Source organism: Oculina patagonica, chromosome 4 (genome assembly GCF_052425735.1).
Source record: "Oculina patagonica isolate OP01 chromosome 4, crgOcupat, whole genome shotgun sequence".
In the NCBI taxonomy this organism is placed as follows: Eukaryota; Metazoa; Cnidaria; class Anthozoa; order Scleractinia; family Oculinidae; genus Oculina; species Oculina patagonica.
In genome coordinates, this window is record NC_135761.1 from 44,383,974 (window position 1) to 44,409,393 (window position 25,420).

The window sequence follows — 25,420 nt, forward strand, 5'->3', positions numbered from 1 at the left end:
AGCAGATAAAAAGAATAATAATAAAGGGCAATAGCTACTGTATAGTAAAATTAGCCAGGGAGCTTGCTGCCTGGATAACTCTCTATTTGAACTTCTAAATGTTTTGTAATAGCTATTGAGGAAATCATATTTTATAAAGTTCTGACAAATGTACAGGTGGATTAGCCGTTTTTATGCTAGAGACGTTAAAGTTGTCTCGGGCTTTTTTTTTGTTCCTTGCCCCCGGGGGGGGGATGGGGCCGAGGGGAGGAATTTCTTTATTAAAAAAAGGGAAAAAAGAAGAATTTTTTTAGGGGGCGCCCAGGAGTTTCTCAGAGAAAGCCTGTATAATAAAAAAAGTGGGGGAATAAAAAAAAAAAAAAAAAAAAGAAAAATGTTTTTTTTTTTTTTTTTTTTTTTTTTCTTTTTCCCCCCATAACCCACCAACCCAAAACATTGGATTAAAATGTTTAAGTTTGGAAGTGTCTTGTTATAAAGTTAATTAGTTGAAACCGGGAAGTTTGGGACGGAGAACGTACATGTAAGCCCCGTTCAAATGATCAAACATGTTGGATGAACTGGCTAAATGCTCTAAACTGAAAAAATATGAAAAAGGTTTTTCACGGAAAAATGTTGGATGAAATGGTAGAACTGGCTAGTAAGGGCAGCTAAACCATTAGGGCTATAGTTTGGGAGATGCTGAAACTCGCAGACGTGTGTCCGTGAACACCGCGCTCACTCAACCGTACTTTACCCAAAACAAGTAATAAAACATCTGCGACAACGCACACTGATATTTAAAATACTTTATTTCTTCGTTCTTCTATCAAGAAATCTTCTGGACGTTTCTATAGAAATTGAAAATACGCGTCCATCAACAGAACTTCAAGAACACAAATTCTCTAGCAAATAATTTACAACAGTGAAATTCAGTGTTCCCTCGCCGTATATATGACCTCGAGCACCATTAGATAATACCTATACACCAATGAAATCTGCGTAGCTAAGTCTGAAAGCCAAAAATCTCGCAAAATAATTTTCTATGAAGCAAAAAAATAAACAAAAAAGAAAATTAGCCTTGCAAAAAGCACCGCCTTTGCGTTGAAGAAAATTTCGTCTTCGCAAGTTTTTAAAAACGTCCCAATATGCGATCGCAGGCTTACCAGTAATTTTTTCTCGCCCAACACTTCACACAGAAGCGAAACTAAAAGTAAAACAAAACAATAAGCATCAATTTGCGAAAAACAAAATTAACCTGCATTTGCTTTTACGTTTTGTACCTTCATGCGCTAATTAAACTGCAAAAATGTCTTTCTTTGGCGTTTCCGTAGCGTTGTTGAGTGGTTACAATCAGAATTTTTACCTTGTTGGAGAACATTTTCGCGTTTTTTGCGAATTTATTAAAATGTGTACAATTTGTTGATGTCAAGAATGAAAGACATTTTAACACCGAAATCTTGAGTTCCAACCTCAAAATTAAATTTATCTCTGGACAACTTTTCAATTTGTGAAACTTGCTCTTTTTCCTGAAGTCGAAGTTGCCAAGACTTAAAAAGATGAGTCATAATTAGAGTCGAAAACTTGTAAAATTGCGAAAATTGAGTATCGCGAATAACCGCGCTCTTCGGAAATCGCGAACGTTTTCTGCAACAAGGTAGCTATCTCATCATGTTGTCTTTGTTATAAAACGGTAATTTTTTAAACCGCTACAACGATCAACGAATGAACATATTTCCTTAACACCCACCAATACTCGCTTATACGTATTTACAAGTTATACCTTAAACTCATTCAATATTATTTGCCTTCTTTTTACGTTATGAATATAAATAGCATAATATCCTTAAATAAACGTCTGTTTTTTTTTTTAGTTCAAGAATCTATGGGGGCGGGTAGAAGATTTGAACGACGGGAGTTGCTAGTTCAATGTACAATTTATAACAAAGTCATTTTCTAGGTTGCAAAGTTTTTTTTTCTTGTATTTCTTTCGAGTTGCGCTACAGTCCGCGATTCTTTTGGCCTGTGTTCCTCAGTCCAATCCCGTCTCTATCTCCAAACCAATGAACTGCATGTATTATTCCAATTTTAAACGTTTCCTCAATGTTAATAATGACTGCTCTTGGATGTTTCTACGCCACGGGGAGGAAACTTGGCGGTAGATTCGTTGAGGATGTCTGATTCGTCCATGCGTTATTAGCTGAACTTCACGCCTGTGGACTAAGATAACAAAATAGGTTACTGTTAAGTTCTAAAAGAAACGACCCTCCGAGTTTTTCGTTTTTTGCTCAGAAAGAAGCGCCCTCGCCTTGTCTCCAGGACGCCGCTGTATTTTGTCGGTAAGGGTGGATTTTAACTGACGCGTAATTTTTTACGTGCGTAAAAAAATTGGAGACAATGTATGAACGACTTGCGTACACGTTTACGCAAGTCGTTCATACATTGTCTCTAATTTTTTTTACGCACGTAAAACATTACGCGTGAGTGGAAATCCAGCAAAAAGGCGGGAAACAGGGGGCGTGTGGCTTGTTGGTTAGGCCACGTGAAGACCTAAGGACGAGGACTTTCTTACTAAATGAAGCTTTGTTCTAATATAAAATCAGACATTGGAAAGTGGGACAAAAAGAAGTTCTTGCGAAAATATGACAAGAGCTGTTGAAATATATATATGCATACCTGGCGAAGCCATACCAACGACTATTTGCAGCATTTCTTTTTGACAGGTTGTTCGTTTACAAGATTCAATACACTCTGCATTAATTCGTCTTCTCGGACTTGCAACATTCTGAAGTAGAAGGAGTTAAAAAACACATAAGTAAATTTTCATTCAGTGGTCAGACAAACTAAATAAATGTAAACTTGTACTCACTTGGAGAACTCTGCCATGGATTCCTGAATATTGTAGCCTGTTTTGGCACTCGCTTCAGTGTACATGGCTTTATATTCCTGTTAACCAAACAAACAAATCTGTCAGTCCAGTCAGTGAAATAATCGGTGGAGTCAGTCAGTCAGTCCGCCAGTCAGTAAATTAATCGGTGGATTCACTCAGTCAGACAGACAGACAGACAGACAGACAGACAGACAGACAGACAGACAGACAGACAGACAGACAGGAACAAGACATACAGTCAGTTAATAATGAAAGTTGATAAAATATAGATGCCTCAAAAATATTATCCCCCTTCTCAACGACCAAAGGAAATTGCAATGTACCTCAGCTAACTTCTTTCCATCTCTGCTCTGAACTGCCCGCTCGCTGTCTTCCTCCACAAGATCAGTCTTGTTACCAACAATCATGATCGCGGTACCGTCATCTGTTCCTTCCTAAAAAGATAAATAAGCAAAAACAGAAAAAAAAAAAACAAAGAAGTTAATAGCTAAATCCTTATAAATGACCTTTGAAATACACTGTGATCTTACAGAAACCAGAATGAGATCCTTTTTCAATTCTATGTCAGCATTTTATTTTTCTTTAGAGCGACTCCCAATCTGCTAACACCTCTTATATTCTCAAGTAGAATATTGAATTACTGTTTATTGTTGTTCAAATACTTGTTTGAAAACCATGTATAAACTGGTACGTTAATTGTTCTGCTATTTTTTCCCCTCTCCCCTCCCCCCCCCAACACGCCCACTTCTACACTCACTCCTCCGTCACGACTATGTTAATTTGCAACAGTTGTTAAAATTACCTCGACGCTTATCATCCAATTTTTGATGTTCAAAAACGATGTTTCCATGGTGACGTCATAAAAGACTATGACTCCATCCGCTTTTCTGAAGTACTGCTTTGTAATGCTCCGGAATCTGTTACAGGAAGGAAAATGAGGGATCAAATCAAGTTCGTATGTAATAGTATAGGGCATAAAAATGACTCTGACTGACAAATAGAAAAAATGCGCGCATTTGCTTACATAGCCGGACGCAAACAAGTCTAGATGAAACGTAAATAAGATTGAAGAGTTGACTTAATTGCTCTCGATAGACTGAATTAACCCGTGTGTTCATAACCTCGTACGTTAGTGTAGCAGCTCTTGCAAGCTTGTAATTCTACTGGTCCTCTAGTGTAGCAGTTGCTATTTTTTCGGGGCTAAGGGCATTGCTCCTGTTGTTTGTTCTATTGTTTTCTCGAAGGGTAGCGAGCCATTCATGTCGGACCTTGCGAGAGCTGTTACCCGACACATCTCATGTGCTTCCATCGAAATTGAACCTGTTTACTTTATATTTTTTCGATAGTCGAGGACAGTTTGTGTTCGTTTGACTGGCAGATTATGTCAGCTTTCACGCAATCTCGCATTCTTTAACCGCGCTTTTAGACAAACTTTTTTTTTTCGTCAAATCTTAACTTAATTTGTTTGGCCACGAGTCGCAAGTTAGCGTTTCCAACTTTCCAATGAAAATCCGAATCTTAAAACTGGTGAATAGGATATAATTAAACACTTATTGACTGACAAGAAACAATTGGCTGTCGTGCATGAATTCAACCCAAGTATTTCCCCTGTCCAAGCGCAAAACATGGAAATATATTTACGATGGACAGATCTGGATTCAAAAAGAATACCGCTAAGTAGCGACTAGCGAGCTCACCTTTCCTGGCCAGCGGTGTCCCACAGCTGCAGCGCAATACATCTGCCATCTAAACACATGGTTTTTATTTGAAAGTCCACCCCTAGGGAAAAGACAAGGGACAAAACTGATATAAAACACAGTAAAGATATTTATTATTAGCCTTAAAAAGTGCCTGGTCGATGCATGCCAGAAACAAGGTCAAAACTTTATTTATTCGTTGGAGCTATTTGGTGGCACACCTTAGAGATGACAAATCCGTTATTTAAGTCGCATTTCTACTTGTTTTGTTGGGAGAAAGTCGGCATTTATTACATATGAAAGACATCACAATACGAGATTTATTACCTATCGTTGCGGTGAATGAAGGTTTCCAAGCGTCATGGCAAAACCGGTGGATGAAACTTGACTTGCCAACACCCGAGTCTCCGACAAACACTACTTTGAAGACTCTCTCCGGCGTGGAAGGTTCACTGATGGCAGATACACCAGCTTCACTCATGTCCTGCTGTAGATTAAAAAGAAGATCCAAGGATAAGTGAGGCTCTAGGAAGCAAAATATATCTCTAGATAAAAAAAAAACAAATCCAATTAATTTAGCCCTTGGTGTGTGTTATGTGAAACTAAAACTTCATGTAAAAGACGCGAAGAGCTTGGACACAAATAGTTCCTTAGTGGTCAAATAGAATAAGTAAATTTTGGCGCTAGTTAAGCGAAATCACCTGTAATCAAAATTAGCGATGAGCTTTGTGACATTTCGCTAAACATGCTACTTTGCTGTTTTATTTTTTTTAGGGGAACTAGCGGCGCGGGGGGGATTAGCTTTTCAAATACATATAACCCTTTTGCATAAGTAACCATGAAAATTAAACTTACTGATGTTGTGCGACACATTTCGTTGTCCTTCCCGACTGGCGCTGCCCGGGGTGAGTTCGGTCTGTCATCTGTTTCACTGCCAGTCTCGCCGCTAAATCCCTCAGAATAAGACATGTCTGATTCGTCCTCTCCTCCTCTTAATCTATTGGGTGCTAAAAGAAAAAAATGTTCTCCTTGTTAGAGTGATATAGCAGAGAACCCCGATAAAACGATTGCCTAGGGGGAGTTAATTTGTAGTGGACCCCGTTTAATACGAACTTGATATAAGATTATTAACTATTCATAAGGGTGAATACCAATCCCAGCACACTATTCAGATCACATGCACACAACTGTAAACCCCAATACAAATTCAACAATATAAGAATTAACTTTTGATACAGACTCCTGCTCAGCTAATTAGTATTCGTTAACTTTTGATATCAGTATCTCTACGGATTCGTATAACAAAACTTTGCATTCAATTTATCGTTTTACATTTCACAAGTAGACATAACATATTCATCGTTATATCGGGAATATCGTTATATCGAATGGATCGTTCTATCGGGGTCTCCACTGTAGTAGAAACGCCCATACAGATCTCCCACTATATTTTAGGTTACTACTTACAAAGGTGGTTCTAACTTTTTTTTGTTTATATAACATTAAAGTGTGGCCATTCAAATAAAAGCGATTGAAGAGGAGGGTTAGAGCCCGGGACCAATGAATTTTAAAACCTCCGCCAAAACTACTGCCCATGATAAATTGTAAGACTTGAAGTTCAAACCAAGCCAACCAAAAGTACATGGCCCATTCCCATAAATGCACAATGAGGGATGTTTTCACAGTCCGACCTCTTTAATGCTCATAGTCTACGCGAGCGCAACAAAAGAAACTACCTTACGCATAACCGTTCATTTGGCAAAGAACAACTCACCTTTCCCAGATATCAGTTCATTTTTTCTTTTCCTGAACACATCTTCTTCAAGTTCATCCTCGCTTGTCTTCGCTATGTCTTCTTCTTCGTCTTCCTCTTCCTGTTCCTTTTCAATTTCTAAAACAAATAATGCAGTACTATTAGACTGAATGCTTTACTACTCACCATCACGAATATAGTGCACTGGAATCCGGATCGAACGGTTCGGGTTCGAGCCCAGGCCGGGGTAATGCGTTGTGTTCTTGGGCAAGACATTTTACTCTTATAGTGTCTTTCTTCGCCCAGTTTTATAAATGGGTACCGGAGAATTTACTGCTGGGGGTAACCCTGCCTTGGATAAGCATCCCATCCAGGGGGCGTAGAAATAGTCCTAGTCACTTCATGCTACGGACACCGGAATAAGCTCCCGGGGGGGGGGATACTCCCTATGATGCCCTATACGGGGAGGCTCCACCCGAAAGGGGTACCTTTTTCAGGCTTCAGGTATATAAACGGGTAGGGATTTCACGAGTTTAAGTATATGAAAGGGTATGGAAATCTGTCATTTGGCTATTCAAAAGGGCTTTTAATAAAAATATTTCGAACAGACGCAATTATGGCTGTATTATTTTAATTTATTAAGCGCTACATAAAAATGACAAGAAAATGTCCTATTTTAAGTCCACGCCATGTCTCTTAGGAATATGAAAGGGATACCTTTTTTCAGTTAAAGGTATACAAAAGGGGTACAATTTCTGTCAAAAATGGTATACAAAAGGGTAAGGGGTTAGAACTTGGGGCGGAGCCACCCCGTATTTTTTTTTTTGAGTACCCCCCTCCCCGGGAATAAGCTCCGGTCTGATAGGCCACTAGGCTCAAACGCAGACTTTACCCCTCACGAATACCGTACCGTGAGAAAAAATAATTAATAACAGGCAGAGATGAGACATACCTTTAGGTTGAACACAAGACAGTATTTTTTTAGCCCATGCTGGTTTATCGTCTTCTTGTAGTTTTTCGTCTGCAATGAGCTCCAGTGTATAGTCACCGTCGAATTCAGCCTCCTCTTGTATAGAGTCGTGTAGGGTCACTGAGCTGAAGGTCAGAATAAAAAACGACATCTAGAAGCTGTCTCATAAGTGGTCGGGAAGACCAGCCCATTTCTACATCAATGCAATTTGATTTACTGGTTTGTTTTGTCTTGAGAATTGGTAAGTTTTACCCTCGGAATTCGAAGAAAATTACCCTCGGAATTCGAAGAAAGTTAACCTTAGTGTCCCCATTAGCTCTTTAGCTTACCTTGACAATTAATAAAGTTTATGTATGTATGTATGTATGTAATCTCCAACGAAAGATGAACCGGCCACACGAAACGGTCGTCCCGTGACGGAATACTGTAATTTAAAGATTTTTAATCGATAGAAAAATCGTTCTTGAGATTTTGTTGACCAACTATAACTCAGATGTTTAGAATCAAATCTTGATTTCCATAGCATTTTACAAGTTGTCAAAATAATTACTTTCAAAAAAGTCTGATTTAATTTCCAAAATAAAAACTTTCAAAAACATCGGATTTAATTTTCATCAGGCGTTAAGAAAGTTATGGCTTCGAAATAAGAACGCCTGCACAAAATGCGTCTCACGATTTTCATGTTTATTGATTTTTTATTATTTATTTGTCAATATACTGCGTCTAACGTCTACAGTAATCAAATAAAATACAGGTCACTGATTAACCATTTAATTCTTCTTTATTGACTTCCACACATCTCTTCTAATGTTACTTGTAAGAATTTGGTGATAAATTAAGGTAGGTGATGGAATTTTATATTCTCATCACCTTTCTCTTGACAATGTCTTGATTTTGTTAGAAGAATTTAGATTTTCATCGCTTATAATACTTACCCTTGACCGCTGTTTGACAAATACGAATACATGACAGAGCCTTGCTTCTTCATGTCACGCCGCTTAGAACTTCGCCTTCTGGATGATCGAGTGCCGTCACTTGAAAAACAGGTTTAAATCACGTTTAACGAGTAAAAACTTACCAGAAATTTATATAATCATTTTATAATTTAGTTCCTCTGAAATGTTATTATTATTATTACTTTACCCTGAAATGTTGTTATTATTATTATTATTACTTAATTTAATTTTGTTCATATAACACATGCTTTAGTGTTACCAACAAGGAATTACCGCTTTGCTTTACCAATCCTGAAAAAATGATCATCCTAAACAGTTTAAACGTTTTCTTCCAGAAACAAACGAGGCATGCATTTAGAAATTTTGGTGTGTAAGTTTCTTCAATAATTTTTTATTATGTTAGTTCAAGTACTTTTAATTAATCGTTTTAAATGGATTGTTTAATCGATCTAAGTGATCAAGTGTCTCTACCACGAACATGATAACAGCACCAGGGAATAAATAACCCTTGGGATTAAGCAACACTTCAACCCCCTCTCCCCGACACAATAAACAAGTTTTCAGTCCCTAAGTCATACAACTCGTTCTACGGTAAGTCGTTGTAAGTCGTTGTTTCCCAGTATATATCCCTGGGACTTCCCTTCCCCAACTCCCCCCCACCCCTGCCTGTCACCCCTGCCGAAGCACAAACGTCATTTTAAACCCAACACAAACCTTCTGTCATTAGGTCCGTCAATTTCCTCTCCACTTATAGATTCCACTGACCCCTGGTTCCCCCATGTCTCCTCTGGAGCTGGGGCGCGCCTCTTCTTAACATACTTGGACATCTGTGACCCTTGGCGATTAACTTTGGTCTTTTTCTACGCACACACAGAAATGCAGAAGAACAAAATCAGTTATTGGCAGGCTAAATAATTTACAGTTTTCCTGCAGGTATAAATAAACAGTTTGATAATCGAAAACATGTATGAGAGAAAGATAGTGAACGAAGATTTTAGAAAAGAAGTTTAGTTTCTAAATGTATTCAGTGAAAAAGCAACTTTCAAATTACAATATAGCATTCAGTCAGTTTAAAATTTTAGCAGATTTAAAACCACAGAATAAAATAGTTTTAAACAAATATTTGGACGTTGCTTTATCAGTGTATTTGTGCTTCTAGAAAGCTAAATAAAATTTAAGTTGTAACCTTTTCAACGAAAAGACAAGATGCAATTTAGGTGAACAAAGTCTATAATCGAGTTTGCCAATGGTTTTGCTTTCCTCTCATCTAGCCGGTTACTTAGCAACGTGGGATGTAGATGTTTTCGACATCAAGAAGCGGAAGAAATGGGATTTTTTTCGTTTATTTATCCACCCTCCCAAAAGGTTTGGTACTTGTGCTCGACATTTCAGCATTGAATTTAACTTTATGATGTAAATTTTAAAAATTGCATTTAAATTAACTTATACATATTACTGCATTAAGATCCATTAAACTGAAATTATCAATTAAGCATAAGCATTAAGATAACAATTTACTGTCACATTCGGCAATATTATTTTCATTTTCACTTTTGTTTTAACTATACATAACGCTTTTAGGTCGAGAGAAACAAGACCATTAAAGACGGTTGATACTTTTATTATTCAGGAAAGGTCCTATGTTCAGCTATAGTGACTGGATATTGAAGTGAAAAGTGCTCATTCGCACAGGCTTTATGTTAGCTCAAGTAGTTTTTTTTAAACAAACGTTTATAATAAAATCTGATGTGCTATGAATTTTTTCTTACCTCAGCTTCCTCAATCTCATCGCTGAGACTGTGTCCTCGCTCTTTTTTCTGTTTAATAAGCAGTATTTATTAAAAAATATTTATATTTAATTGCGCCTCATTTATGTTTATAAACGTGTACTTCATCTTGGGAGCCAAACGAACGCAACTTTATATAAAAAAATTAATTTATGGTAACAGTTATTAAGAATTAAAATAACGTGACCGCTTTTAAAGATACAGAAATCAGTTATGGCGTTTAAACTGGCACTGCCCACAGACAACCCAAACTCATGGTGACATTTAGTTTCAAATAGTTGTTGTTAATAATAAATAATGTTAAGGCCCTATTTGCCATATCAATCAGACACATTCAGCAGTTCAAATCCAGTACGTTATGCAGCAAGCTTTAATGTGTTATTACGTTACAGCTTCAAAACGTCTGCGTTATTTGTTTTTGGTCGCGGTTAAGAAGACTGTTTTTGCCTCGTGCTTGTTACAGATAAGCTAAGACGTAGAAAAAGTTACGAAGAAACTAAAAGCCAATGAAAGGGGTAAAAAAGAGTTGGAATAAAATGTGAAATAAATGCGATTTGACCAAACGGGGGTTAGTCCTTTTAATTTATACCATTAAGTTTTCTGAGCAAAATCCAGAAAATCCACTCAAATATATTTCTGTTGTTACTTTCACGAGTAGACATTTAATAGTAACTTTACTTTCAAAGATTTAAACTTCGCCTTAATATCAAAATGACATTTGAATTAGGAACTTTAAGGTAAATGTTAAAGCCTAAGACAGTTTGAAGCAAAGAAGAAAACAAAAAACAAAGAAGTAAACAAATATTAAACAAATTAAAAATAAACAAATACGTACGGCCATTAACATCTGTGGCGAATCCGGAGGAAGATCCAACACATGCGCAGTAAGCATTGGCAAAAACAAGTCAGTCAGTTAGAAAGAATAATTATTATATTAATTATTAATTGATTAACAACTCATTCAACAAAACAGCGTTTCTACATGTCTTAGGTTCTAAGCTTCACCCTATATTGGTGTAAACAACATATTAGAACATTATAGTTAAACAACCATCGCTAGTGATTTGATCAAAAGTTACAATTAAGCAATGTATCTACTTCATGACATGAAAATAAGACAAGTGATGTTATTATGCGTTTTAGTTAACAATGTTTATTGAGAAATTGTGTAAGAAAGGGGAAATACGATGAATAAACAGAGTTGGCGAGCGAGGTCAGTTGGATGTGTAAATTGTGTAAATAACGCAATGTGTAACGCAATATGCAACACAATGTGTAATGTCCTAGAACATTCAAGAGGAGCAACAGTTCTCTTAGAAAGCCTTTGGACGGTTTCTTGGCAACATATACCGTTTTCTCAACTCTCCCCGGCTACAATGCCATGTGCCGTGACAAGGGGTGCTTACTAGTGAATCATTGAGAGCGTCAATGACACTAACCAATGTATGTAACATTCTAGACTGGACGGGGAGAAAGGGGGGGGGGGGGAGATTTTCTATTGGAAATTGATAAAATATAAATCTCGATCATCTAGTTGTAGTTTGATGTCCATCCTCGACTGTTTTCTTTCCGTGACCTTGCAAACTTAGTATGACCTACTCTAGCCGACATATCCACTTTACCACGAGACTACATAAGCACTCTGGTGTTTCGGCTAGTTAACCTATTAAGGACTTACCGCTTCATGCGCAGCCTCAATAGCATCCTTGTCATCTCGAAGCTTTTGATTCATATCCCTTTAATTAAAGGAAACAATCACTAGCTGCTGTGTACCTTAACCCAAAATAAAATCTAAACAGGATCGCGTAGTCTGTAGAACAAAAGCTATGCACCAACCACAACGCAAAAGCTAGCGTACAATGTTTTTCTGCCCCGTGTTGACTTCCAGGGTGATTTTAGTGCTCTTTCTACAGAAACTACTGAATGTTTGCAGCAAATTGGAATTTTTTAACGATTTCAAATATTTTAGTGTCCCTTAGCTCTTTAGCTAAATACCATTGACACTTAAATAAAGTGATGTGATGATGATACACATAGCGCGTATCAACAGAAAGGTATATGATCATTTTAAAGGTCACTAATTAATAAACTTGGCCTAAACACCCAGATCTGGTTATATATTTATGGCTAAATATGGTTTGAAGATTTCCGACTCAAATGTTTAGAAGATGACTCCTATAGTGCCGGGGAATCCACACCTCCAGAAAAAGATCCAGTTTCCCTTGAGCCCGAGGTATACAAAAAAATTCCTTAATCATTTGTTACCTTAGCATATCCAGCTGCTTGATGAGGCTTGCCTGTTCCTTTTGCATGCCCTCTGAAACTCGCATGGCCGCCCTAAAAAGAATAAAGGCATGCTCAGTGAAAACTCTTTGCCCAATGCCTGCCTTAGGAATTTAGGTGTTTCATAACTCAGTTACTACTGCCATGCAAACCATGATGACTAAAGCCCAGGGGCGCAGAACATATCTACACTTATTAACATCAAATATGACATTATGGAGCACTTTCTAAAGGATAACACTTATAAAAAAGTTCCAAGAAAATGCGCGCTCTGATTGACTGAACTGGATTACAGATGTGTTTCATTTTGTTCATTTTTCAAACCAACTGCATCATTAGTGCGGACAATTTAAAAAAAAGTTCAATCTCAATAAAGATTTCCACGTTATACTTTGATAGTAGCAAAAAACGGTTAGAAATTGCTCGACAAATTGAAAAAAAAAAGGAGAAAAGAAATACCCCTTCTGAGGATCACTAGAACAACTGCCACAATTGCACAACGTGGCTTGACAACCTTTCTCAGAGACGTCTGTCTTTAGAGAAGAGCCTACTACTCTGGAGACTAATTCAGTGTTAGTCGGTGAGAGTTCTGAGGTATCCGCGCCTCCGTCTGACTGGGATCCAAAGAAGGATGCTTCAGTTGCCTCAGGGCTTTTCCCATAAGTAGCAGGACGATGGAGGGATGCCATCTTCGGTGAAGTAGAGTACTCGCCGGTTATTGCAACATTGGATAACTCCATATCATCAGAGCTTTTGAAACCATCATCTGGAGACTTAGAATTCAGGTCTTCCAAGCTGCATGGGATTGTCTGACATTCCTTTGATGATGTGACGATTTCTTCCCCATCAGGAAGTGTCTGGCTTTCTCTGTCCTTTAAAGTAATAGCCGGTTCCAAATTCACTGTCTGGCAGACCTTTGAAGAGGAGATGAGAAGATCTTGATCAGGCGTTGTTTGACTCTCTTTGCTGTCATAGATTGTCGCGATTCTTTCAAGAGTATCATCCGTCTGGGTACTTTGCACACTGAACTCTACTTCCATTGTCTCGACGAGCTGTGACAGTAGATGATCTTGGTCATCGATACTATCTGGCGCTATTTGGCATTCCTTGCTGGTATAGGTAACAGACTGAAAAACTTCAAACCCATTTGTAGTATCTGCAACATCAGAAGCAAATTCCGCCATAGTCTGGGATTCCTTTGACAACATAAGTGGTAGGCTGTTATCCAGCGATGTTTGGCATTCTTTGCTGTCGTACAATGTTCTATTCACGTCCCCTGCGTTAGTAGAATCCATTGAAATCTCTTCAGTGGTATAAGACCATGAAGGCGTCTGACAGAGCTTTGATGCCGCAAAAAGAAGGTCATCGTCAAGATATGTTTGACACTCTTTGTTGTCACGGGAAGGAAGCCGGGGTGCTTCGATTCCTTTCGCAATTAACACCTCTTCGCTATCACGAGAAGGTAGTATGTCACACTGAGCTGATGACGTTACCAGCATATTGTCACGTGATGTTTGGCACTCTTTGCTGACAAGGCAAACAACGTGAGACGGACTTACTTCCTCACTAGCACTTTCACCGCTGATAATTGAAAGTTGGTAGTTTTCAGATGTCTGGCATTCCTTATCTTCAAAGGAAATTTCAGGAGGCGCTTCAGTTCCAGCCAAGTTGGCGGTGACGTGATCAATCGGAAAGCGTAAGGGATCTTCAGTAAAATTAACTGTCTGACATTGCTTGGATGATGTCAAAACCAGTCTTTCATCGGGCATGGTTTGGCAGTCTTTATCGGTGTATCTGCATTTTTCATCCTGTCGCACTTGATCTTCAACTGCAATATCCTCTTTTTCTAGTGCGTCATCTTGCGAGTTATAATCGAAACAATCAACCTGTACACCACAGCTAGAGTAGAAATTTGGTGGCAGTTCTGTTTGGCATTCAACGCTTTGTTGCTGTAATGCTTCTGGTACAAAATCTACTTCTGTAGACTCGTCTGTTTGACATTCATTGTTAAACGTGGAGAGCAAAAGAGATGTCTGACTTTCCTTTGTTTTACACTTTGGTGGGGTAAATTCCCTCAGTAGTTCTACTTGACACTGCTGGTTAAAGACCTCCTTGACTGAAGCATCGGCAAAGTATCCGTTTGTTCTGACGGTGTCAAACCCTTCTGTGCCATCGACGTCTTGTAAGCTAGGATCTTCGACAACTGTCTGCGATGTAGCTGCGGATGCGACTGGTTCTTCATTACATTCGCTTTCTTTTTCACGGGAACTTTGTAGTAAATATTTCTGGAGACAGTCACAATGGGTAGATTGATTGCACGACATCCAACCAGGGAAATCTGCATTGGAATCACTTGTCTTGGTATTAGATCTAGATCCAAAAGGAAAACCGTCTTGATTGTCTAAGCAATCACGTAGTTCGGACACCGGTCCCTCCCGGCATTCTCTTGTTTCATCCACGTGTGCCTCAATACCATGGAGAGCTCTCATTTCGAACGATTCATCGCTTGGTCCCCTTACCTCGCTAATGTCCATTCCAGTGTCCACATCGTTAACGTCGGTTGAAAACCATACATTGCTTTCAGCATCGATTTCCAAGTTTGAGCTGTTGTCTGAGTCAGCCAGTCTCACTTCATTAGTTCGATTGCCTGGGTTCCACTCAGGTTCTTGGTAGCTGCATACCACTTCTTCCACCTCATTCTCTCTGCTCTTTCTTTCATTCCAAGATAAGAACTTTATCTGTGGCATACATTCCTCGGGATACAGTTTCACTTGAATCTCCTTCTTTTCCTTCGGGAGAGATGTTCTCTTTGTCGGGAGCCTCATTGCCAACAAAGTTAGTTTTCGTGGAGAAGACAACAGCTTCGTCACGGTCATTTGAAGACATCAGCTTCCGCTGCAGCCCAAGCTCCATCTTCAGACTGTTTATCACTCGCCGTCCAAGGTTACAAAACAAACATTCTCGGTCACAAACAGATTTTCTTGGCTAGTTTTAGTTGCTTCAGGGGCCGTTATTAGACCATTGTTATCCCCATCCGGATGATGGAAGCTCAAACATTCTGCTGGATCAGAAGGCGTTGCCTCTACCGTCTCTGACAAGGGAAGTAGACTTTCTTTACATGGTGGACCTGTTTTTGCTATGTCTTCGTAAGGATCTTTACTAGGCGAAATGACGAAGATTTCCGAGACCTTCTCTGGTCGTTGAGTGTCTAGCAAAATCGGCACTGCACTTGATTGTTTTGTGGAATATTCAACTGCTTCTTCGCGGTCAAAGCTTTCTTTGTGAGCCTCAGACAATTCTGGTGTTGTAATCTAAAACCTTACACTCATCTGACGAGACATTTAAACTAACAATGCCACGCAACTGAACAGTAGAACCCATCAAGAGGTTTCCTCGGCTATCTCTGCTACTTCACAAACAGGGGGATCCATTTTTACGGCCGATTGATCTTTTTTCTTTAGCTCCACCTCTTCAATCACTTGATCCTCTTTTTTCGATGGGAAATGTGTCCATTTTGATTCATCTTCACCTAAACTTCCACTCACGTTGTCGTCTTTTAGTTCTATTTCCTGGACATCACCCTCAACCTCTAACTTCGATGATGCAGTTTCCACTTCTTCGATATCAGGATGGCTGGTGCTTTTCATAAACAGAAGCGCTGACGATGAAACGTGATTACTGTTAGTACTGACATCTGGGCGTTCTTCAATAAATTGCTCAGTGAAGTTGTCGCTGAAATTGGAGTACGAATGGTCCAAGATTTTCAGGCGTGGCAAAAACTTGGGATTCATCTTTTACAGGTGCTTGTAAGGTAGTTGGCGAGACATTATGATCCACATCTAACTCTGAAACTGAGGATGGATTTTTCGTTCCATTGTTAATTACGACATAGGCTTGAGCTGTTATTAACATTGGTCTGACCTCTTCTGAACTTTTTGTCGTTTCCGAAGAATCAGTGTTACTCGAATGGCCACTTTCCATTGCCCTTTCTGTACTCGCATCTTCTTCTGATGGTTTCTTATTACTCCACTGTTGTTTAGTGTAGATATACTTCTTGGACTCTTTCTCTTTGCCGAATGACTGTTCTTCATCCAGTAAACGTCCAGGAAGGCCAGTAGCCGTTGCCAAACTTTCTTCAGATCTGTCGGAAGACCTTTGCCTTGAAGTTGATTTTCCTGTGCTGTTGGGGCCAGAAAATTCATCGCTTAATTGTGAATGAGGCTTGCCGCCCTTTGATGGTGCTTCCGAAAGACTTTTAATTTTCTTGAAATTCTTTGTTTCCTGCTTTTTGTCTTCGGGATTTTTTCTTTTAGCTTCGTGGGTACATTTTCTTTGTTGTGAATCGTAAGGTAGCGAAGCTTCCTCTCTCTTGCGTAATTTTCTTTCAATTTCTTTTTCCTTTACTCTATGCTGGTCACCAGAAGTCGTCTCCATTGGCTGAAAGTCGGCATCAAATAGTGTCTTAGATTGCAGGTTGTTATCTTCCACTTTACTGTCTTGGCATATGACACTATCGGTCTTCCACGTGTCGATTGCATCCACACTCTCCTCTGTAGCTGCGCAGTGACTTCCAGCTATAGAAAGTCCATTTTCATCTTCTTTGCTTTCGGAAACAGAATCCAAATCGAGGTGATCAGAATTTGTAGAAACTCTACGATCATGTTCATTCAAGTCGTCCCTCATAACTTGGTCGATAGGATCGCATTCATCGTTATCCTTAGCCCCATCGTCATAACCACGAGAACGATGATCATAACCGGCTTCATGCCTTTGACCAATATCTAAATTCTCCTTTCTAGCCAGTATGTTGCCGTTTTTGTTTTCAAAGGCGGACACAGCATTATCCTGCTTTGGAATTATTTCTCTGTGATCAATGTTGTTGTCGTCCTCTGGAGAGTCTTCTTTCATGACAATGTCTCCTGAATTAGAATGAAGCCCTTCAGCAATCTCCATTGCAGTACTTCGTTCTTCATGTTGTTTGTAACTTTTCCATTCATTCTTCAACGTTCCATCTCTCCGGCTCTCTGGGCACACTTGATCTTCTTCATTTGAACTTATTTTCCATTTAACGCCGCTTTTACCGTCGTCCAAGAAGCAGGCCTGGATCGATTCACGGATAGTTTGTTTAACAGGAGTAAGTAATTCGGTCTTAATTTCGTCCGCAGTATACTCATCCGACATGTTTTCCTGTACTCCACCTGTCGTCAGCAAAGTTTCATCCCGCGAATTTACCGTTCCTGCCTCGAGATCTCCTGTAGATTGGGAATCTTGCTGTTCCCTTGTGAGAATCATCAGCTAAGCAGTTTGTAGAATCAAAGGGCGAAGAGAGTTCGTACACGTTTACATCTTTATCTGGTTTGGAGAGGTTTTCGAATCGCCCATCCTTCAATTCGTGCTCTCTATGTGGACTGCTTGGATCCGTTTCTCCAGATGAATTCCTCGCTTCTCGAAGTGTTACTTTCTTCGGGCTCCATCCGATGTTGCGCTTGTTCTGTTAGTTTTCTCCGGCGCCTTCTTTCTTTGGGAGACCTACTGATTGCCTTTAAGCGTACTTCTCTTGCCGAGCATTCTCTAAAGCCCTCTGAAGGATAAGATCGTTCCTTAAGTTCGCTACCTCTTGCGTTCGACTCATTTTCAACTTCAGATGAAGGTAGGTCTCTGCCAACTTCATTTTCATTTGCCATCTGCCTTTGCTTTTGCCTTGCAAGATAAGAGAGCGGCTTTGGTTCATCACGTCCACTGACTAGGACTAGACTGGAGCGATTTCATCCGACAATCTCCAGATGGTTTATTGCTGGAAATTTCATTCAATTTGTGTTCTCTAGGCGATCGGTAGTAAGAGTTGCTTCCAGTTGCATTCGAAATGGCCAACGTGTTATCCCTGGGATTGTCATATTCAGTGGCCGATTGGTTTTTGTTACGGTCGACTGGAGGGTTTGCTTTGCAAGTCATTTCCAGGAAATGTTGGTAAACGCAGTATTGTAAGCGTCGACATCTTCCAGGCCATAACTGGAAGCCCCTCCCTCTAGATTCAACAGCTTTCCGTCGTCTCTGCCACTTTGCCCCTCTGTGAAAGTAGGATTTCCTGGTGTTCCAAATACTCCAAACACAAATCTCACGGCCAGTCTTCTTCGCTTCTTTCGTTTCGGAACTGAGATCCCTTCAAGACACTGCTGCCTTTCGGTTGTATCACCTTCAGTCTCTCTTTCGTAAGGCAGAGCGCCTTTGAATTTGCGTAGATAATCTATATCGCCGGGCCTTGTTACAGATTTCTTGGAATCTTTATCGCGATACACTCTTATGGCAGGCCCTCCAGAAATTCCGGACACTACGCAAGCCGCGACTCCGTGATCGTTCTCTTCTCCTTCGTTCTTCTGTCTCCTGGAAGATCCTTTGCTTCTGTGCTTCTTGTGTCTGTCTCTCCGACCGACGTTCGAAGCGATTTTTCTTTTCATTCTCTCGTCTTCTTGTTTTCCAACAAGAGCGAAACACACGAAACTGCTGTCAGCGCTGCTTGTGGAAGAATAGCCATCCTCGATAATATCCGGACTGTAGCATAACTCCGAATCTACAGAATAGGAGTCTTCAAAGCTGTCATCTATTTTGCGTGACGTGTTTTGTGGGTTCCTGGAGATGACCTCTTGACCACGAAGCCAGGGGACTGAACTAATATTTTCCTTTCTCTGAGAATAGTTTCTAGCAGGAAAACCTTCAAAATCTTCCAAACGCTCTTCTACATCATTGCGGTACGTGTAATTTCTTTCCGAATCAGCCTCGCTCGAAAAGGACCCCGATACTGGGCGATTTAACTCATGTCTTTTGTTCGACACACCAGGCCGCTTTTGTAAACAGTAATTAATCCCATTTTCCTCGTAGAAACTTTCATCGCATCCATCACTCAAAACGGACGAATCTTCCCGAAAACAATCGCTCGGAATTCTACCTCGACCGTAACGTTGCTCCGAGTTACTGATATTTTCATGCGGATTTTCCCGCCAACCAGAAGATGTAGTCGATGTCGCAATCTCTTTATCGTCAGTCACAAACGACGTTTCACTTCCACTGCTGAGAACATTTGCGTACTCTAGATAAAATTCAGAAACTTCTCTGTGACCTTGAGCTTGTGGGAAACTGTCTTCGGTATAGGCGTCGACGGTTAGGTATTCTGGAAATTTCTCAGAACATGAACTGGAAGCCAAAGATGCAACCGTTTCGTCTTTGTCGCCGATCCAACTCGATGTCGGTGACGTTGGATGGACATTTACAACGCTAACAAAACGGCGAAACTGGGGGTCCAACCGACCGACGTATGTTGGCGAACGAGACATGGCTCTTTCATGGATCAACTACACTAAAACTGCAAAGACCTCAAAGCTTATAACCAAACTGTTAACTCCTTCGCCTTTTCTGTGGCGTGCGTCTGTCGACAAAGAGTTGTAATCCAAGCGCTTGAGTTAAGGATTTGCAAGGTATTCAATTCCACGCCAATCAATCAAGTTTGATGATCTTGTGTGTTAAAAGGCACGAACAGCATTCGCTGTGCAAACAGTTTAACTGGCAGAAGTGTTCATTATTCCAGCCGTGTACACATATACTTAAAATTCTTGAATAAATATTCCATGCCTGTTGGCTAAACGGAATTTATCGAAATTTCTCGCAAAAATAAAACGTACAACTTTTGATACAATTTCTTCGCATGCATATAGCTTTATATTTTAGCAAGTTTATATGAGCAGTTAGTCGTGTTAAATATTGCTATATTGAATTAATAGCCATCCATTTTTCCCAGTTTGTTTCACCAAAACATCTGCGGGGGCTTTTTGGAGCCGCCGACGCGACAAAAGCTATTAGCACTAAATGACGTGAGATCGAAAAAGACATTTTTCTCTAAACAATACAACAAATATATGCAACTGTGCTAGTTCACTTACAAAAACTTATTTCGGCTTTGCACAAAAGTAAACAAGCATAAACGACTATTAAGTCCTAGGCCTTCTTTCTATTTATGAACTTCAGTAGCCAAAAATATCGAAATAACCACGTATGTTTTTGTATAATTTACCGACACTTTACAACTGAGTGCCTATGTGGATAAATTGCAAGGATCATCTTACAAATATGTCAAATTTTTGTTTTTTGTATTTTCGTTCATTTGGGCGCTGTTGGTTCCCTTAGTAATTTCGGCCATTGGTCTTTTATCAGCATCTTTCCAAAAACACAAATTCTTTAATTAAAATCTTAATAACATATCTTTCAATATTCGACGGAATTAACATCTAAAAATAAAAAAGATTCATTTCTTGTTCGCAACGTTTTGTGTTTATTGTTAAAACTATAAAACAGACCCCAACTGCATAACTGCATATAACACAAGATAGCCTTGTAAAGTACACTTCTATGAAGTGGCATTTGACAACTTATATACCTATAATTTTGTTAATGGCCAATATTTTTAATACTGGCGCCAGTTTAACGTAACTAAAGCCACTTAGGTCGGTTCAGGTTGTCTGACTTTGCAGTGCAAAATTAAAACCCGAGTTGTCATCGTACACAAATTCTCGTGGCACAGTACAGAACCGTTACAGAACGTTTTCCGTTTTCTTTAAGCTTTATAACTGAAAGCTGTATAACAGTACTTTTCAAGACAACTGTTCGATAGAAAATATTGTATTCGAAACTGGTATTTAACGACGGAAAATTTGCATTTTTAATATGTATCTTCGTGTTTACATAGCGTGGAATGAACAAACACAGGAGTGCGTTTTTGACAAGTACACTCTTGAGTCGTGTGAACCCGAGCGCAACCACAAGGTCTTAAACATTTGACCCCTTATGCTCATTCTTTACCAAAACCAACCAGTGATTTTCAAGTGTCAATTAATGCACTGTCTTCCACCAAAACAAATCTTTCTAGAAGCGCTTATGTACCAAATCCGAATGGCGCGAGGTCCGCAAGCATTCGAGATTACTCGATTTTGTTTCTTAGCAACGTCCTAACCTTGACGAAGATTGTGCACGTGGGCTGGACGATCAGTGGCTACCAACGTCCCACGTATAAAACGACTGTTCAAAGTGGGCTCAAAGTGGAGTAAAACCCAAAAGGCACACGGGTATAGGATCGGCGTAGCCTTAGCGTGGGAGAAGATTGATAAGGCGAAAAGCACGGAAAAATTACTACGCACCAGAACAAGTAAACCACCCTGATGAACTACAAATACCCCAAATGAAAAAGGCACATTATTGAGAAGATAATCTCGGCAATAAATCGCCGTTTCTTGCTTTTTAGAGCCTTTCACTATAAACGTCCAGCGCAAGGGCATGAGAGCCGATAAACCCCAAATCACTCAGAAAAAGAATAGGACAAAGAGATCCATGTATCCCTCCTGACCAATTACGCTAAAGTAAGAGATTACGCTAAAGTAGGAGAGGGTGGAGAGGGGTAGAAGGCAGATATCACTTCGTTTGGAGATGAAGGAAGGTGATCGATACTTGTAAAAGCGCCCTGATTATTAAAATTGCACAAAATCCTAGATTCCGTGAAAACACCAATCCAGTTATGTACCATGAATTAAACGTGTTTGTACCGTACTGTATAAACGTAAAGTAAAAGTGAAGTTCCTCCTACCTAGCTCTCTCTTTCTTCTCCATAGCAGTTTGGGCCTGAAGTTGGTTGACATAACTCTTCGTATCTTCTAACGAGCTGACAGAATTACTCAGCAGTTCCTCCAGATACATTGTTTTCTAAGTGAGACATAAGAATTCCATCAAATCAAAAATGGTGCACATGAAGATCCCACAAGCCCTACAAGCCCAGGGCGTTTATGCTACTAGGAGACTTATAACTGGGGCTAAAAGCGGGGAACTATTAACTGCCCGGTTACTTACAGCCAGCAACATATAACTGCCGAAGAACTCATTACCGGGTGTCATACAACCGCCAAGAATTTAGTCACATTACCCATCAAAGGTCATCAAAGGAAACTTAAAAATACTTAATTAATTTGGTTGAGAAACACTGCAGAGGCAATGTCAAACTATAAAAGAGAGCGTACGGCAAAGACGTTTGTCTTTGTTTCTTTGTTGACGTTGTCAAAGAAGTGCGGACAGTTTTTAACTTTCTTTATACAAACCTGAAAGAGTTTTTCGTTTTCATTCTTAATGTCATGTTCCGTTTCGTATTTCTTTTGGATTTCTTCTTCCAGCTAAAGAAAATAAACCAAGAACTTAAAATTAAAAGTGGTTTAAACAGACAATTGTATGCACAGAATGACAAAGCCAATATTATATATGGCCTTTAAAGCTGACTATTAAATTCCTTAATGCCTTATCATGATCCGGAAACAACGAAAAGATAATACAGGACAAGCTATGTCAAGGATAAAGTTGGGAGCCATATGCCTCGTCAGCACTAGCGTTTATCCTTCTTTCTGTAGGATGAATCTACTAGGAGTATGCCCCCCCCCCCCCCCCTCAAGGAAAGGGTGATAGTTTACCGCAGGGTCTCTCATGTTGATTTGTCATGTTTGCTCAACAATTGATCAGTACCTCTTTCTTTGCTGGGTTCAGAGGACATAATGCAGTGAGATTACAGTATCTTTCCCAAGAAGACAACGCAATACCCGGACCGCTATCTAGAATTCTAGGCAGAAACCATTACTCCCTTGCATGCCCTTGCGAAATTCCTCCTGCATTCAAAACCTAAGAACTGGAAAACTACGTTACTATTTAACTATAATAACCGATTGTTTGCAAGGCTGGTACGACGGCAGTAGGGCAAAATTTATTGGCCAATATGTTTCTTATCCAACGCGCGCACGAGAAGAGACACCAAACGAAGCGCCAGAGCAGGGAAGGCGCAAAATCTTTATTATTATTATTACAACCAGCAGAGCTAGTCTTCTTCGCGGCCAGTACTATAGTCTAAGGAAAATAACGGCTCTAAAATTTGAATTTGGATAATACAGTGTTGGCTAATGTTTAACTAATAAAAGCTATATTAGTTGCTAGTTGAAACATTGGCCAATAAATTTTGCCCTACTGCTTTTGTACCAGCCTTGTAATCAATCTGGTTTTATTAACACTTGGAGTGATGTCTGGTACGAGTATTTCTTAGTAGTTTTATTGTTCATTGCGTGGTTCCCTGCATCCAAACTGTGTTTGTCATTCAGCCCCATAAAGGGTATGAAGGCAAAGAATGGGCATTTTTCCAACAAGAAGGCGTTAGGCGATATATTTTTAGGCCAGTACACATCACGACTCACCGATTTTTGTCTTTGTAAAAGAAGCTGCATTTCTAACTCCTTGTTCTCCAGTTCTCGGACGAGCTCATCCTTCAAAGCCTTTTCCCGCTTTATTTGCTGAAAACACACAACATATACAGTTATTCAAGACATTCAACGAACATTGTTAGAAATCAGAACAGTTAAAACAGCAGAATAAAGGCCTTCTTTGTCGTTCCACGAGAAATATTTACTAGTGGGGGTGAGGTGCTATAAGTGGTGAGCGTGCAATTCTCGTGGTTTACCTTCACGAGATAGACGCTTGGCGCCACGGGCGTGCCATGCGCCATGTCAAAGGGTACTAATTAAAATCAATATCTTATTATTTTATTTCATACTATACTCGTCTTCTTAACAATAAAACTTGTTCGAAAAAAGTATGGGTTTTTGCTAAATCGTAAAATGGAATAACCAAGTTTTACTATATCTTATAGGATATAACCTTGTTGTAAGGAGGTATGATATAAAAAGGTAACAAGGGAGCTCCCGATTTGCTAAATTCTTACTGGGAAATGGGATTTGAGGCACTTGATGGGGTTTGGCCAGTGGGATTGAAAAAAATAGACGAAAAAATAGGTATTTAAAACGATTTGTGTATAAAAAAATTCTGATAAAACTATTTGCAAATACAGACAAACAAACAAACAAACGATTTGGCTGCACAGCGGTAGCTGCCACAAAACGCAAGCGCATAAGATGTTTGCCGGACCATGTGCTTGTAAAATGGCGGCCGCGAATACCGAAGCTATGCGAGCTGTAAATGGCAAGATGGTCAAACGATAATGTCGCCACTCACCGAGAATTGTGAACTTAGCCTGGAAAGTTATCATTGGACTGTACTGTGAAGGAATTGTAAAAGAGCGAAGCGTCGGAATAAGTGGGAATTAAGGAATGTGAATCAAGATTTTAGTGGGAAGCGTGGTTTTGCGGATTTTACGGCATGTGGAGACGTTGTATTCTATTATCGTGCCGCGACAGACATCGCCAGAGACAACAGAGACAACAGAGACTGCATCACCTGTTACTTTTGGCAAGTAAGTGGCCAATTCATTTTCTTTAAAGTTATCTGGAAATCAGGGAGTGTTCGTTGGGATATAAAGCCTGTATAAAACAAAGCACCATGACACATGACAACCCACCAGCCCCCTCCCCGCCGGTTTTCGTCACACGCCTGAGCTTTCAAACGTACTTACCCAGGGGTGGACCTAAGATTTTTGTTGGAGGGTGTGCACCACTAAGAAATGGCATAACTGACTGACTTTTTCGGCAGAATGCCAGTTGTATTAAAAAGCAACATGCCATCTCAGGTGGTGGGTGAGAGGGAGGAGGGGGGGGGGGAGCAGCAAGTCTAAATTACTAGGTCACATATTTTCTCAAATGATCCAGCAAGTAGGTGTATTGAAAGCAATTAAGAGGAAATCCGCCAGGACTTCGAGTAGTTATTGGACAAAATTATGTACCAAAACTATTTACACCTGATTGGGCAAGCTTTTGTGTTACTGCTTCAAATATCTTATCGAAAGAATCTTCCAACACCACACCGAAAACACAGTTGAAGTTCCGCTGAACCACGATAAGTGCTCCCATAGCTTAAAACATCCACCAAAGAAATTGTTGTACATTTTCCACCATGCAACTTTTTTCGCCAAACCAAAGACTCTAACAACACCACACACGACTTTGAAGCCACTGCGCACAATGCGACCCACCGACTAAAATTTTGCGGACTCTTTACCTTTATAAGGGTAGGAAATAACGCAATGGTTTCTGTTGTTCCCTAATATTACTCGACTTCCTAGTGGATTCCGTCTTAAGTGCTCTTTCTGTGA

At 39.7% G+C, this 25,420-nt stretch overlaps 1 pseudogene across 1 annotated transcript; it reads right to left on the reverse strand.

Moving 5' to 3' along the window:
* Positions 1 to 770: 770 nt before the first annotated feature.
* LOC144648499 (uncharacterized) lies at positions 771 to 19,886 on the reverse strand (annotated as a pseudogene). The gene is made up of 19 exons (XR_013569703.1): positions 18,234 to 19,886; positions 15,694 to 18,066; positions 12,772 to 15,658; positions 12,295 to 12,366; positions 11,708 to 11,765; positions 10,865 to 10,876; positions 10,012 to 10,059; positions 8,957 to 9,102; positions 8,222 to 8,320; positions 7,269 to 7,411; positions 6,338 to 6,454; positions 5,419 to 5,570; positions 4,891 to 5,050; positions 4,564 to 4,645; positions 3,669 to 3,783; positions 3,190 to 3,300; positions 2,846 to 2,922; positions 2,653 to 2,761; positions 771 to 2,196 (listed from the first exon to the last, which is right to left on the reverse strand). The product of XR_013569703.1 is annotated as an uncharacterized LOC144648499 (transcript).
* Positions 19,887 to 25,420: the final 5,534 nt, after the last annotated feature.